At 37.5% G+C, this 14,141-nt stretch overlaps 1 protein-coding gene across 12 annotated transcripts in view; it reads left to right on the plus strand.

Moving 5' to 3' along the window:
- The window catches only part of FAM149B1 (family with sequence similarity 149 member B1), a 78,596-nt gene that overhangs the window by 47,181 nt on the left and 17,274 nt on the right, over positions 1–14,141 (plus strand). The gene's annotated exons all lie outside the window — the stretch shown is intronic.

Below are 14,141 nucleotides of genomic sequence, written 5' to 3' on the forward strand. Positions count from 1 at the left end.
TACTTCTGACCTACCAGAAGTCTACCAGAGAGGCTAGGTCTCTCTGAACCTAGTCCTTTAGGATTTTTATGGAGGTTTCATTTTGTAGGCATGATTCAATTGTTGGCCATCGCTGATTAACTCGACCTTCAGCCCCTGTCTTCTCCCTAGAGGTTAAGGGGTGGGGCTGAAAAAGTGAAAAAGTTCCAACCTTCTAATTACGTGGTTGGTTCCCCTGCCAACCACTATCTCCCTACCCAATCCTCAGACTATCCAAGAGCCCCTAACCACCAGTCATATCATTAGCATACAAAAAAAAACACCACTTTGGGTATTATAAGAGTTTTAGGAGCTATGTGCCATAAACCAGGGGCAGAGACCAAATATCTGTTTATTATCATCTCATGATATGATATGGAATGACCCATATATTTAGTCTCTGCCCCTGATTTCAGATCATAGTGGGTCTGACTTATGTTTGTATTTCCCACAAAAACTAACAGGTATTTAGTAAATATTTGAGAATGAGTAGATCAATAAAAAGGCCTAGTCTGTGATGATTAGACAGAGCTTGTACTTTCTCTTTGAATATAATGATTTATGAAGAAAAATCATGTGCAAGTAGCACTTTTTTAAACTGCTTTATTAAAGCATAATAGATATATAATAAACTGCACTATTTTTTCTTTTCATTTTATTTTTTATTTTTATGTATTTGAAGGGTCCAAGTGCGGGTTTCTTATGTGCATGTATTTCTTAGTAGTGAAATCTGGGTTTTTAGTGACCTCAGGTGGTACACTAAAATATTCACTCAAATAGTGAATATTGTACTCAATAGGTAATTTTTCAACCCTTGCCTCCCTCCCACCTTCCCACCTTTCGGAGTCTCCAGTGTTTCTTATTACACTCTGTATGTCCATGTGAACCCACTGTTTAGCTTTCACTTATAAGTGAGAACATGTGGTATTTGACTTTCTGTTTCTGAGTTATTTCGCTAGGATAATGGCCTCCAGTTCCATCTATGTTGCTGCAAAAGACAGCCTTTATGGAAAAAAGCATGGATATTTCTCAGATTTCATTATTTTGTATGGCCAAGTAGTAGTCCATTTTATTTATCCAGTCCTCTGTTGATGGACACTTAGGCTGATTCCATATCTTTGCTACCGTGAATAATGGAGCGATAAACATATGAGTGTGAATAAATATATATTTTTTGAGACAGAGTTTCACTCTTGTCACCCAGGCTGGAGTGCAGTGGTGTGATCTTGGCCCACTGCAACCTCTGCCGCCTAGGTTCAAGCGATTCTCCTGCCTCAGCCTCCCGAGTAGCTGGGATTACAGGTGTGCACCATCACGCCCAGCTAATTTTTTGTATTTTTAGTAGAGATGGGGTTTTGCCATGTTGTTGGTCTTGAACTCCTCACCTCAGGTGATCCGCCTGCCTCAGCCTCCCAGAGTGCTGGGATTATAGGCATGAGCCACTGCGCCTGGCTGTAAATATTTTTTTGATATAATGATTTCTTTTTGTGTATATACTCAAGAGTGGGACTGCTGGATCAAATGGCAGTTCTATTTTTAGTTCTTTGAGAAATCTCCATGCTTTTTTCCATAAAGGCTGTACTAATTTACTTTCCCACAAACAGTTTATACAGTGTTCCCTTTTCTCCACATCCTTGCCAACATCAGTCGTTTTTCATATGTTTGTTGGATGCTTGCATGTCTTCTTTTGAAAAATGTCTGTTCATGTCCTGTTTCTCTCTCTCACTCTCTCTCTCTCTCTGTGTTTCTCTCTCTCTCTCTCTCTGTCACCCAGGCTGGAGTGCAGTGGCACAATCACAGCTCACTGCGGCCTTGACCTTCTGGGCTCAAGTGATCCTGCTACCTCAGCCTCCTGAGTAGCTGGGACCACAGGCGTGCACCACCACGACTGGCTAATCTTTTGTATTTTTTTTGTAGAGGCAGGGTTTAACCATGTTGCCTGGGCTGGTCTCAAACTCCTGGGCTCAAGCGATCTGCCCGTCTTGGCCTCCCAAAGTGCTGGGATTACAGGCATGAGCCACTATGCCCAGCCTGTTCATATTCTTTTTCCCCTTTTAAATAGGGTTATTTATTGTTTTCTTATTGGGTTGAAATCCTTGTAGATTCTGGATGTTAGTCCTTTGTCAGATGCATAGTTTGCAAATATTTTTTGCCATTCTGTAGGTAGTCTGCTTATTCTGTTATTTCTTTTGCTATGCAGAAGCTTTTTAGTTTAATTGAATCCCATTTGTCTATTTTTGTTTTCGTTGCTTTTGCTTTTGAAGACTTGGTCTTAAATTCTTTGCCTGGACAATGTCCAGAAGACTTTTTCCTAGGTTTTCTTCTAGGATTGTTACAGTTTCAGGTCTTGGGTTTAAGTCTTTAATCCATTTTTGTATACGGTGAGAGGTATGGGTTCTCTTAATTTTTGTATATGGTGAGAGGTATTTTTCTGCATATGGCTAGCCAGTTTTCCCAGCACCACTTATTTAATAGAGTCCTTTCCCCAGTGTATATTTTTGTTGACTTTGTCAAAGATCAGTTGATTGGCTTTATTTCTTGGTTTTCTCTTCCATTCCATTGGTCTGTGTGTCTATTTTTATACCAGTACCATGCTGTTTTGATTACTATACCCTTGTATAATTTGAAGTCAGGTAATGTGAGTCCTCCAGCTTTGTCCTTTTTACTTAGGATTATTTTAGCTATTTGAGCTCTTTTTTGGTTCCATATGAATTTTAGGATTTTTTTTCCAATTCTGTGAAAAATGGCATTGGTAATTTGATAGGGATTGTGTGGAATCTGTAGACTGATTGATCTGTATGGTCATTTTAACAATATGGATTCTTTCAATCCATGAGCATGGGATGTTTTTCCATTTGTTTGTATCATCTATGAATTCTTTAGTCAGTGTTTTGTAGTTCTCCTTATAGAGATCTTTCACCTCCATGCTTAAATATAATCCTGGATAGTTTACTTTCTTATAGCTATTGTAAATTGAGTTGCCTTCTTGATTTGGTCCTTGGCTAGATCATTAATGGGGTATTGAAACCCTACTGATTTTTGGATCTTAATTTTGTATCCTGAAACTACTAAATTTATTTATCGAATCTAAGTTTTTTGGTAGAATCTTTCAGGTTTTCCAGATATAAGATCACACCATCAGCAAACAGGGCAATTTGCCTTCCTCTTTTCCAATTTGGATGCCTTTTGTTATTTTCTTTTGCCTGATTGCTGTGACAAGGACTTGTTGAATAAGAGTGGTGAAAGTGGGCATCCTTGTCTTGTTCTAGCTTTAGGGAATGCTTTCAGTTTTTCTCTGTTAAGTATAATGCTAGCTATGGGTTTGTTGTTTATGGCCTTTATTATGTTGAGGTATGTTTCTTCTATGCCTAGTGTGTTGAGGACCTTTATCGTGAAGTAATGTTGAATTTTATCCAGTGCCTTTTGTGCATCTATTGAGATGATCATTTGTTTTTTGTCCTTAATTCTGTTTATATGATGTATCACATTTATTGATTTGCATATGTTGAATCATCCTTTCAACTCTGGGATAAATCCCACTTGATCATGTTGTATTATCTTTTTGATGTGCTGTTGGATTCAGTTTGCTAGTATTTTGTTGAGGGTTCTTGTCCATATGTTCATCAGGGATATTGGGCTTTTCTTTTTTCATTGTGTCCTTGTCTGATTTTGGTATCAGAGTTATACTGGCCTCATAGAATAAGTTAAGGAGAATTCCCTCCTTTTTAATTTTTTTGGAGTAGTTTCAGGAGGATTGGTATTAATTATTTGTATATTTGGTATAATTTGACTGTGAATCCATCTGTTTGTTTGTTTGTTTGTTTGTTTTAATCCATCTGATTTTTAGGCTTTTGTTGTTGTTGGCTGTGAATCTATCTGGTTTTTGTTGTTGTTGTTGTTTGTTTTTCAGTTTTTGGTTTTTTTGGAACAGAGTCTCACTCTGTCACCCAGGCTGGAGTGCAGTGGCATGATCTCGGCTCACTGCAGCCTCTGCGCCTCTGCCTCCCAGGTTCAAGCCATTCTCCTGCCTCAGCCTCCCAAGTAGCTGGGATTATGGGTGCACAACACCATAACCAGCGTATTTTTGTATTTTTAGTAGAGATAGGGTTTTGTCATGTTGGCGAGGCTGGTCTTGAACTCCTCACCTCAAGTGATCTGCCCACCTTGGCCTCCCTCCCAAAGTGCTGAGATTACAGGCATGAGCTACCATGCTCGGCTTTGTTTTTTTAGTTCCTTGAGGTGTAATGTTAGGTAGTTGTGATCTTTTTACTTTTTTTTAATTAAAAAAATTTTTTTTTAGAGATTGGGTTTTGCTATGTTGCCCAGACTGGTCTCAAACTCCTGGCCTCAAGCGATTCTCCTGCCTTGGCCTGCCAAAGTGCCAGGATTACAGGTGTGAGACACCATGCCCAGCCATCTTTCTACTTTTTTGATATAGGCATTTATTGCTATAACTTTCCTCTTAATACTGCTTTTGCTGTATCCTACAGGTTTTAGTAGATTGTATTTTTATTTTCATTTGTTTCAGTTTTTAAATTTCTGTCAATTTTTTCATTGACCCAGTGATTGTTCAGGAGCATGCTGTTTAATTTCCACACATTTGTATGGTTTCCAGAGTTCTTTGTGGTGTTGATTTCTGGCTTTATTCCACTGTGGTCTGAGAAGATACTTGATATGATTTCACTTTTAAAACATTTGTTAAGATTTGTTTTATGGCCTAATATTTGGTCTGTCTTGGAGAATTTTCCATGTGCTGATGAAAGAATGTATATTCTGTAGTTTTTGAGTAGACCATTCTGTAAATGTTAAGTCCATTTTGGTCTAAAGTCCAATGTATGTCCAATATTTCTTTGTTTTCTGTCTCTTTGCTCTGTCTAGTGCTGTGAATGGGGTGTTAAAATCCCCACTATTATTGTATTGTTGTCTGCTCTTTCTTTAGGTCTAATAATATTTGTTTTGTGAATTGGGGTGCTCTGATGTTGGGTACATATATATTTAGGATTGTTACATCTTCTTGTTGAATTGATCCCTTTGTCATTATATAATGACCTTCTTTGTCTTATTTTTACGTTTTTGATTTAAAGTCTGTTTCATCTGCTATAAGTGTAGCTACTCCTGCTCACTGTTGATTTCCATTTCTGTGGAATATTTTTTTCCACTTGTTTACTTTAGTTTTTGTGTCTTTATGGGTAAGATGAGTCTCTTGTAGGCAGCATATAGTTGGATTATTTTTTTTCAATCCATGCTGCTAATCTGTGTCTTTTAAGTGGACCATTTAATGCACTTATATTCAGGTTAACATTGATATGTGAGACTTTGTTTCTGTCATATTGATGATTGTTTTTGAGTTGTTTTATAAATTATGTTTCTTTTTCTCTGTCTTTTGTCTTTGTGGTTTAATGAAATTGCAGCATTAAACTATCAAAATGGTGCCAGCTATGACCTTGTGACCACAGAGGATGGGACCTCTCTTAGGTGAGCAGTATGAGCAAGAAGATGTGAGGAGTACAGTCCACTCAAGTCTTGGTCTCACAGCAGCCTATACCAGGGAATTAGGTATTGTCCTAGGTATGCATAGGAGAGCTTGGCTTCCCTGTCCCTACTCTACCAGGTGGCAGCTGCGGCAACATCAACTCAAACTTGGCTCAAGGACAGGGTGCACCCCAGTATTAAATTCTCAAAATGCACTTGGGCCTGCCACCAGGGAGGGTAGAGCCCCTCAAACTACATATTTAAAGTGTGTTATAAGTTCTGACATATGTATACACCCATGAAACCATCACCACAATCAATATAGTGAACATAACCATCACCCCCAAAAGTTTATGCCTTTCATAATCCCTGCCTCCTGCCCTTGCCTATCTCTGCATCTCCAAAGTGATTATCACAAAAAGAGTGATCTGCTTTCTGCCACTGTAGATTAGTTTGCATTTTGTAGAGTTTCATGTGAGTGGAATCGTATGCATTCTTTGTCTGGCTTCTTTCACTCAGGATAATGATTTTGAGATTCATTGCTGTCATTATGTGTATCAATAATTTATTCCTTTTTATTGCTGAGTAGTATTCCATTGCATCACAATTTGTTTATCTGTTGATGGCCAGTTTGATTCTTTTCAGCTTTGAGCCATTACATGTAAAGGTGTTATGAGCACTATTGTACAAGAAATTGGAGGCATACATATTTTTTTCTGTTGGGTAAATTCTTCATAGTAGAATGGCTGGCTTATAGTTAGATATACATTTCACTTGTTAAGAATTGTTTATGTAGGTTTTCTGTGTTGCTTAACAAACTGTCACAAACAGTGGCTTCAAACAACATACCTCACATATTTGTGAGTCTGAAGTCCAGGAACAGCTTAGCTAGTTCTCTGTTTAGGGTTTCACCTGGCTGCGTTTAAGGTGTTGGCCAGGGCTGGGCTCTCATGTGGAGACTCAACTAGAGAAGAAGCCATTTACACTTTTGTGTATTCTTAGAAGCATACAGTTCCTTATAGCTGTAGTATTTATGTCAGCTTTATTCTTCAAAGCCAGTAAGAAAGACTGAGAGCTAGTGGACTAACAAGACAAAACCCTATATAATATAATGTGATCATGGGAATGACATCCCATTACCTTTACCATTATCTATTGGTCTGAAGCAAGTCACAAGTCTTGCCCACACTCAGAGTGGGGGGATTACACATAGGCATGAACACCAAGAGGTAGGAATCATGCATGGGCCACCTTAGAGTCTGTCTACTACATGCCCCAATGATTCATGTTCTCCCACATGCAAAATACATTCACCTCACTCACGTGGTTTTCAAGAGTCCCATCCCATTGTAGCATCAGCTCAAAGGTCCAGAATCTTATCATCTAAATCAGGTCCTGGTGTGGATGATGTTCCTAGATGTAATCTATTCAGTACAGGTTCTATACACAATTTCTCTCCATCTGTAGATCTGTGAAACTAAAGAGACAAGTTGTCTGACCCCAACACACCCAACATACAAGAGTGGGACAGGCAAAGGATAATAGTTATAGATAGCACAGTTAAAAGGAGTGGGGAATGGAAGGTTAAAAAAAGGGTTCATAGCAATTCTGAAATCCAGCTGGGTAAATATTGGGAGTTCCATGACTAAGTTTCGAGACCTGGGACTAATCCTCTGCAGTTCTTTGCTCCATTCTCTGGGTGCCTGGTTTCACCCTCTGAATCATCTTTCATTTTTTCATGAAAGGTAGCATGTGTTTGTAGCTAAGTAGTTCTATCAGGCTGCTTCTTGCCAGTAGAACTTTGGGGGTCTGACAACCTTCTTCCATTTTGTAGTGACTCTGTCCCTTTAGTCCAAATTGGCAGTTTTTCTGTTGAAATAATTTTCTTAAAAACTTTTTGGCTCTTCATGGTATCAGTGGGGTTTACCAAATTAGACAAAAGCCATATCTGTATCTTTTCAGATAATTTCTTCTCTATCTTAGGGTCCTGCTTGAATGGCTGGCTGAGAGACAAAGCTCTTAAGTTTCATAAAGACTCTGTGGTTTGGTTAAGAGGATCTTTGAGATAAACCCTTAATCTCTTGAGAGAACCCTTTGTGTGAGTGAATAATCTTTTGATCTTTCTGAGATATTAGTAAAAGGTTGTCTACTCACACCTTTTTTTCTCTAGATCTCTCTGTCCAATATTAGCATCTTTCATCCTCTAGAGAGACCGAGAATTTTCAAAATCATCAAGTCCTGGTTACTTTTTGTTGAACAGTTTTCCCCTCAATTTATCTCTCTCATCTTACATTTTATTATAAGCAGCAAGAAAAAACTTAGGCCTCACTTTCAACACATGGATTGGGTCATCACTAACAAGTTGTGCTTTCTACGAGACTACAGGAGACCATTTCACTAAGCTTTTTGCCACTAAATAACAAGTGTCTCCCTCCAGTGGCCAATAACATGTTCCAGGTCTAGATTTCTGCTCTCAGTCTGTTCAGGGCAATTTATGCATTTTTTATCATGCTTCTCAAAATTCTTCCAACCTGTATCAATGAATAGTCAAAAAGGAAATTAAGAAATGAATTCATTTACAATAGTATCAAGAAGAATAAAATAAATAAATGTAACCAAGGAAGTACAAGACTTCCACACTGAAAACTATGTATTATAGAAAGAAATTAGAGGAGACCTAAAGAAATGGAAAGACATCCCATGTTTATGGAGTTGAAGGCTTAATATTGTTAAGATGTTAATACTCCCCAAATAGATCTACAGTTTCAGTACAATCCCTATCAAAATTCTAGCTGCCTTTTTTTGTAGAAATGGGCAAGCTGATCCTGAAGTTCACATGGAAATGTGAGAGGCCTTGAATAGTCAAAACAATATTTCTAAAGAATAAAGTTAGAGGATTCACACTTCCTGATTTAAAAAGTTACTACAAAACTGCAGTAATCAAAACTGGTTGTGTGAAACTGGCATAAGGACAGACAAATAGATCAATGGAATAGAATCAAAAGTTCAGAAATACACCCACACATATGTGGCCAATTAGTTTTCAAGGGTGCCAAGATCATTCAATGGGAGAAGAATAGTCTCTTTAACAGATGATACTGGAACAACTGTATATTCACCTGTAAAAGAATGAAGTTGGATCCTGACTTCATACCATATACAAAAATCAACTCACAATGGATCAAGGACCTAAATTTGAGAGCCAAAATCATAAAACTCTCAGAAGAAAACAAAGGAGTAACTCTTCATGACCTTGGATTTGACATTACATTCTTTAGATATGACACCAAAAGCATGAGCAGCAAAAGAAAAAATAATTTGGACTTCATCAAAATGTAAAACTTTGTGCTATAAAAGACATTATCAAGGAAGCGAAAGACAACCTGTGAAATGGGAGAAAATATTTAGAAATCATATAACTGATAAGCATCTAGTATCCAGGGTAAAGAACTATAACTCAATAATAAAAGCTCAAACAACCCAATTTTAAAATGGGCAAATAATTTGGATAGATATTTCTCCAAAGAAGATACACCAATGGTCAATAAGCACATGAAAGACGCTGTACATCGTTAGTCATTAGGGAAGTGCAAATAAAAACCACAACGAGATACCACCTCATGCCCACTAGGATGGCTATGTGTATATATATTTTTAATTACATTTTATTTCTTAAAAGAAAAATAACAAGTGTTAGTAAAGATACGGAGAAATTGGAACCCTCATACATTGCAGTGGAAATATAAAATGCTGCAGCTATTGTGGAAACAATTTGGCAGCTCCTCAGAATGTTAAACACAAAATTGTCAAAAGACCAAGAAAATTCCACTCCTAGGTATATAAAAAAGGAACTGAAAACATATGTCCATACAAAAACTTGAACATGAATGCTCATAGCAGCATTATTCATAATAGCCAAGAAGTGGAAACAACCCAAATGTCCATCAGCTGATGAATGAACAAAATTGGGTTTATCCATGTGTTGTGGGATGAATTGTTTCCCCCCTAAAATTCATATGTTGAAACCCTAACCCCCAAAGTGACTGTATTTGGAGACAGGCTTTTAGGGAGGTAATTCAGGTTCTGAGGTAATAAGAGTGGGCTCCTAATCCAATAGGGCTGGTGTCCTTGTAAGAAGAGGAAGGGACAGCGGAGATCTCTTTCTATTTACACGTGGAGAAAAGGCCATGTGAGGACAGAGAAAGAAGGTGGCCACCGGAAAGCCAGGACAGCACCTTGATCTTGGACTTCTGGCCTCCAGAACTGTGAGAAAATAAATGTCCATTGTGTAATCCACCCAATCAGTGCTATTTTGTTATGGCAGCCCTAGCAGACTAGTACACCATGCAATGGAATATTATTCAGCCACAAAGAGGAATTAAGTACTGATACATGTTACAACATGGATGAACCTTGAAAATATGCTAAATGAAAGAAGCCAATCACAAAGCACCATGTATATGGTATGATTCCATTCATATGAAATGTCCAGAATAGGCAGAGCCATAGAGACAGAGTTTAGTGGTTGCTGGGGGATGGATGAAGAGGGAAATTGAGAGGTACCGTGTTTCTTTTTGGAGTGATAGAAATTTTTTGAAATTACGTAGTGGTAATGATTGCACAACATTGTGACTATATTAGAAACCACTGAACTGCATACTTTAAAATGGTTAAAATGATGAATTTTATGTTATATGAATCTTATTTTTAAAAAAATTTTTTAAATTCTTTCAGCCTGAAAAATGTCCATTAATATTTCTTGTATGTGGGTCTGCTAGTGATTAACTGTTTCTTTTGTAGATATGAAAATTCCTTTATTTTGCTTTCATTTTCGCAAGATAATTTTATGAACTATGTGAATAGTTTGCCTTCTAGTACTTTTAAAATGCTGTCCATTTCTTCTCGCTTGCATTGTTTCTGAAAAGAAATTTGTTGTCATCCTTATCTTTGTTCCTTTGTGCATGTATTTTTTTTTTCTGGCTGCTAAGATTTTCTCTGTATCACTGGTTTTGAACAATTTGATTATGATGTGCCTTAATGTAGTTTTCCCCATGTTTCTTCTGCCTGGAGTTTGTTTAACTTCATAGATTTGTAGGTTTGTTTTCATTGTTTGGAAAGCTTTCAGCCATTATTTCTTCAGATTTTTTCTTCTGTCCCCCATCATCCGTCAGGACTTCGGTCACTCATAAATTAGTCCATTTGATCATTGATCCCTCAGGTAACTCATGCTTTTAAAAAATTTTTTTTGTATTCTTTTTTTTCTGTGTGTATTTCATTCTGGGCAATTGCTATTGTTATGCCATCAGTGTTCATTATCTTTTCTTCTACAACGTTGAATCTGCTCATTTAGTGTATTTCATGTGAGATATTGTCATTTTCATCTCAAAGTATGATTTGAGAGAGACATATATATTTTCCATGTCTCTATTTGATATTTTGAAAATGTGGAATAATTTGAATATCTGTGTTAATTCTAGGTTGGTTTCAGTTGATACTTCCTTCATTATGGCTTGTATTTTCCTGCCTGGTGATCTTTGATTAGATTTCATACATTGTGCATTTTACCTTACTAAGGGATGAATTTCTTTTTATTACTGCATATTTTCTTGAGCTTTGTTCTGAAATGCAATTAAGTTACTTGCAAACAGTTTGATCCATTCTGGTCTTTCTTTTATGATTTGTTAGGTCTGGAGCAATGTTCAGTCTAGAGCTAATTATTACCCACCTATGGAGGCAAGATCTTATTCTGCCCAGTGCTCCATGAATTGAGTTTTTCTGGTCTGGAGAGTGGGAACAGGCAGTATGCCTTGTTCCACGTGAGCAGCAAGTACTGTTCCCTTCTTTCACGTTTTTTTTTCCTAGCCTCAGGTGGCTTCTTCTCATACGTGCACTGATAGTACATTTTGAATGCTCAAATGATGCCCCACCCTCTGCAGATATCATGGGTTCTCTTCCTGTGTATTTCTCTGCTCTAAGATACCCTGTTCTATGAATCCGAGCTGCCTTGGTCTCTGGACTCTCAACTCAGGGAGTCCACCAGGCTGTGCCTCAGTTCCCACTCTTTATGCCATATCTTGGAAACTTTTTCAAGGCAATTGCAGGTCCAGTCTCATTTGTTTATCATCTCAGGGTTTACTAACTTTCATTATCTGATATACAGTGGTCTTGAAAGCCATTGTTTCATTGTTTTAGGAGAGTAAACCCAGTTCATGTTACTCCATCTTGGCTGGAAGCAGAAGTCCAACATTTTTAAACTTTTTATTGAATCACAGCTTGCCAAGAGTAAAAGGGAAAAAAAAGTTTTTATTGAAGTGTAATATACACATAGAAAATTACAAAGTAAATTTACATCAAGTAAGCTTGAGGATTTTTTGTCTCTACAAAAAGTAAAAATAATTAGCCAGGGCGTGGTGGTGCATGCCTGTAGTCCTAGCTACTCAGGGGACTAAAGCAGGAGGATCCCTTAATCCCAGGAGTTTCAGACTGCAGTGAGCTATGACTGTGCTAATATACTTCAGCCTGGATGACCGTGCAAGACCCTGTCTCTAAAAAGAAAAACAGTATGCTTTTATGACCAGCACCCAGATCAAGAATATTGCCAGTACTCCAGAAGCCTTTCTCATGCTTTCTTTCAGTCAGCTACTTAATCCCTACCCCCACAAGAGTAACCCCATCCTGACTTCCAACAGCACAGATTAATTTTGCCTGTTTTAAAATTTTGTAAGAATGGATTCATATAGTATATACCCTTATGCATCTGGCTTCTTTTATTCAATATTATATTTGTTAAATTCAGTTATGTTTTGCTCGCAACAAGTTTATTCCCATTGCTTAGTGTTCCATTGTATGACTATATCACACCCTACTGTTGATGGATATGTGGGTGGTTTGTCTAGAATATAATACTATTATGAATATTTTTGTATATGTCTTTTGATGAACTTAAGTACTAGACACATAAGGGTAGAATTGCTAGGTCAGAGGATATGCTATTCTAACTTCAGTGGATATGGCCAAAAAAATTTTCAAAGTGGTTATACCTACTTACAGCCTCTCCAGTATTGTGTGAGAGTTCCAGTTGCTCCACATTTGCCACACTTGATGTGTGGTCTTTGTGGGTTTGTTTTATTTTTAAGCCACTATGTTGTATGTGTGTTAGGTTTTTTTTTTTTTTAAGCTTGTATTAGAGAATAGGACTAGCACTCTCTTTAAAATGAACTAGTTTATATTATATGAGGTTAATTTTTTTGAGACACAGGACAGGTGGTAATTAAAAGTCCAGAGTCATACCCAGACTCCCATAATAATAAACCCTGGTAATAAACAAAGGAACTCCTTCCAGTTTCAGTGTATCAACCACCACGTACCAGATAAAATCTTATTTCACCTTTCACAATTTACCAGTGTTGGGCTGTGAATTAATATTTTTATTTTTCTGTGCCTTCATAAATTAAGATTATTTTATTGTATTGTAACTGTAATTTTGAGACTAAAGTCTAAAAACAAGACATCATGAAATGGAGCTGGAGGATCTCTAATTGGCATTTAGTAGGTTGACTGAAATACCTTAAAACAGGGGTCAGGAAACAACTGTCTATGCAGAGGCTGGTGGTAAAGATTTCAGTCTTTGACAACCATCCAGTCTCTGTTGCAACTACTCAACTCTGCCCTTGTAGCATGAAAGCAGCCATAAATAAGATGTAAATGAATGAGCTTGGCTGTGTACACTAGTACATACTCAGTACATATGTTCACCAAAAGATAGGTGCAAGAATGTTCATAAATAACTAGAAAACATACATCAGAAACTACCCACATGTCCATCAACAGTAGAATGTGATATATTCATACAATGGAATACTATACCACTATGAAAATAAACAAATGATTATTACAACTTTTTTTTTTTTTTTTTGAGACAGTCTCGCTCCGTGGCCCAGGCTGGAGTGCAGTGGTGTGATCTCGGCTCACTGCAAGCTCCGCCTCCTGGGTTTAAGTGATTCTCCTGCCTCAGCCTCCCGAGTAGCTGGGATTACAAGTGCCTGCCACCACACCCAGCTATTTTTTGTATTTTTAGTAGAGATGGGGTTTCACTATGTTGGCCAGGCTGGTCTCGAACTCCTGACCTCAGGTGATCTGCCCACCTCGGCCTCCCAAAGTGCTGGGATTACAGGTGTGAGCCACCGCACCCAGCCACACCGTTATTTTGAAAAACAGGCAGTAGTAACAGGTATGGGGTTTCATTTTGGGGTGATAAAAAGTTATTGAACTAGATAGAGGTAAGGGTTGCACAACATCATGAATGTAACTAATGCTGCTGAATTGTATACAGTCCTGTGTGGCATAATGACACTTTGGTCAATGTTGGACCACATATATGATGGTATCATAAGATTATAATGGAGCTGAAAAACTCCTATCACCTAATGACATTGTAGTTGTCGTAAAGTCAAAGCACAACTCATTACTGATGTGTTTGTGGTGATGCTGGTATAAACAAACCTACTGCACTGCCAGTCATATAAAAATACAGCATAAACAATTATGTACAGTACATATACTTCATAATAAACGATTATGTTACTGGTTTATGTATATACTATATTTTTATCATTAGAGTGCTCTCCTACCATGTCTTTTAAAGTTAACTG

Source organism: Pan troglodytes, chromosome 8 (assembly GCF_028858775.2).
Source record: "Pan troglodytes isolate AG18354 chromosome 8, NHGRI_mPanTro3-v2.0_pri, whole genome shotgun sequence".
Taxonomy (NCBI): Eukaryota; Metazoa; Chordata; class Mammalia; order Primates; family Hominidae; genus Pan; species Pan troglodytes.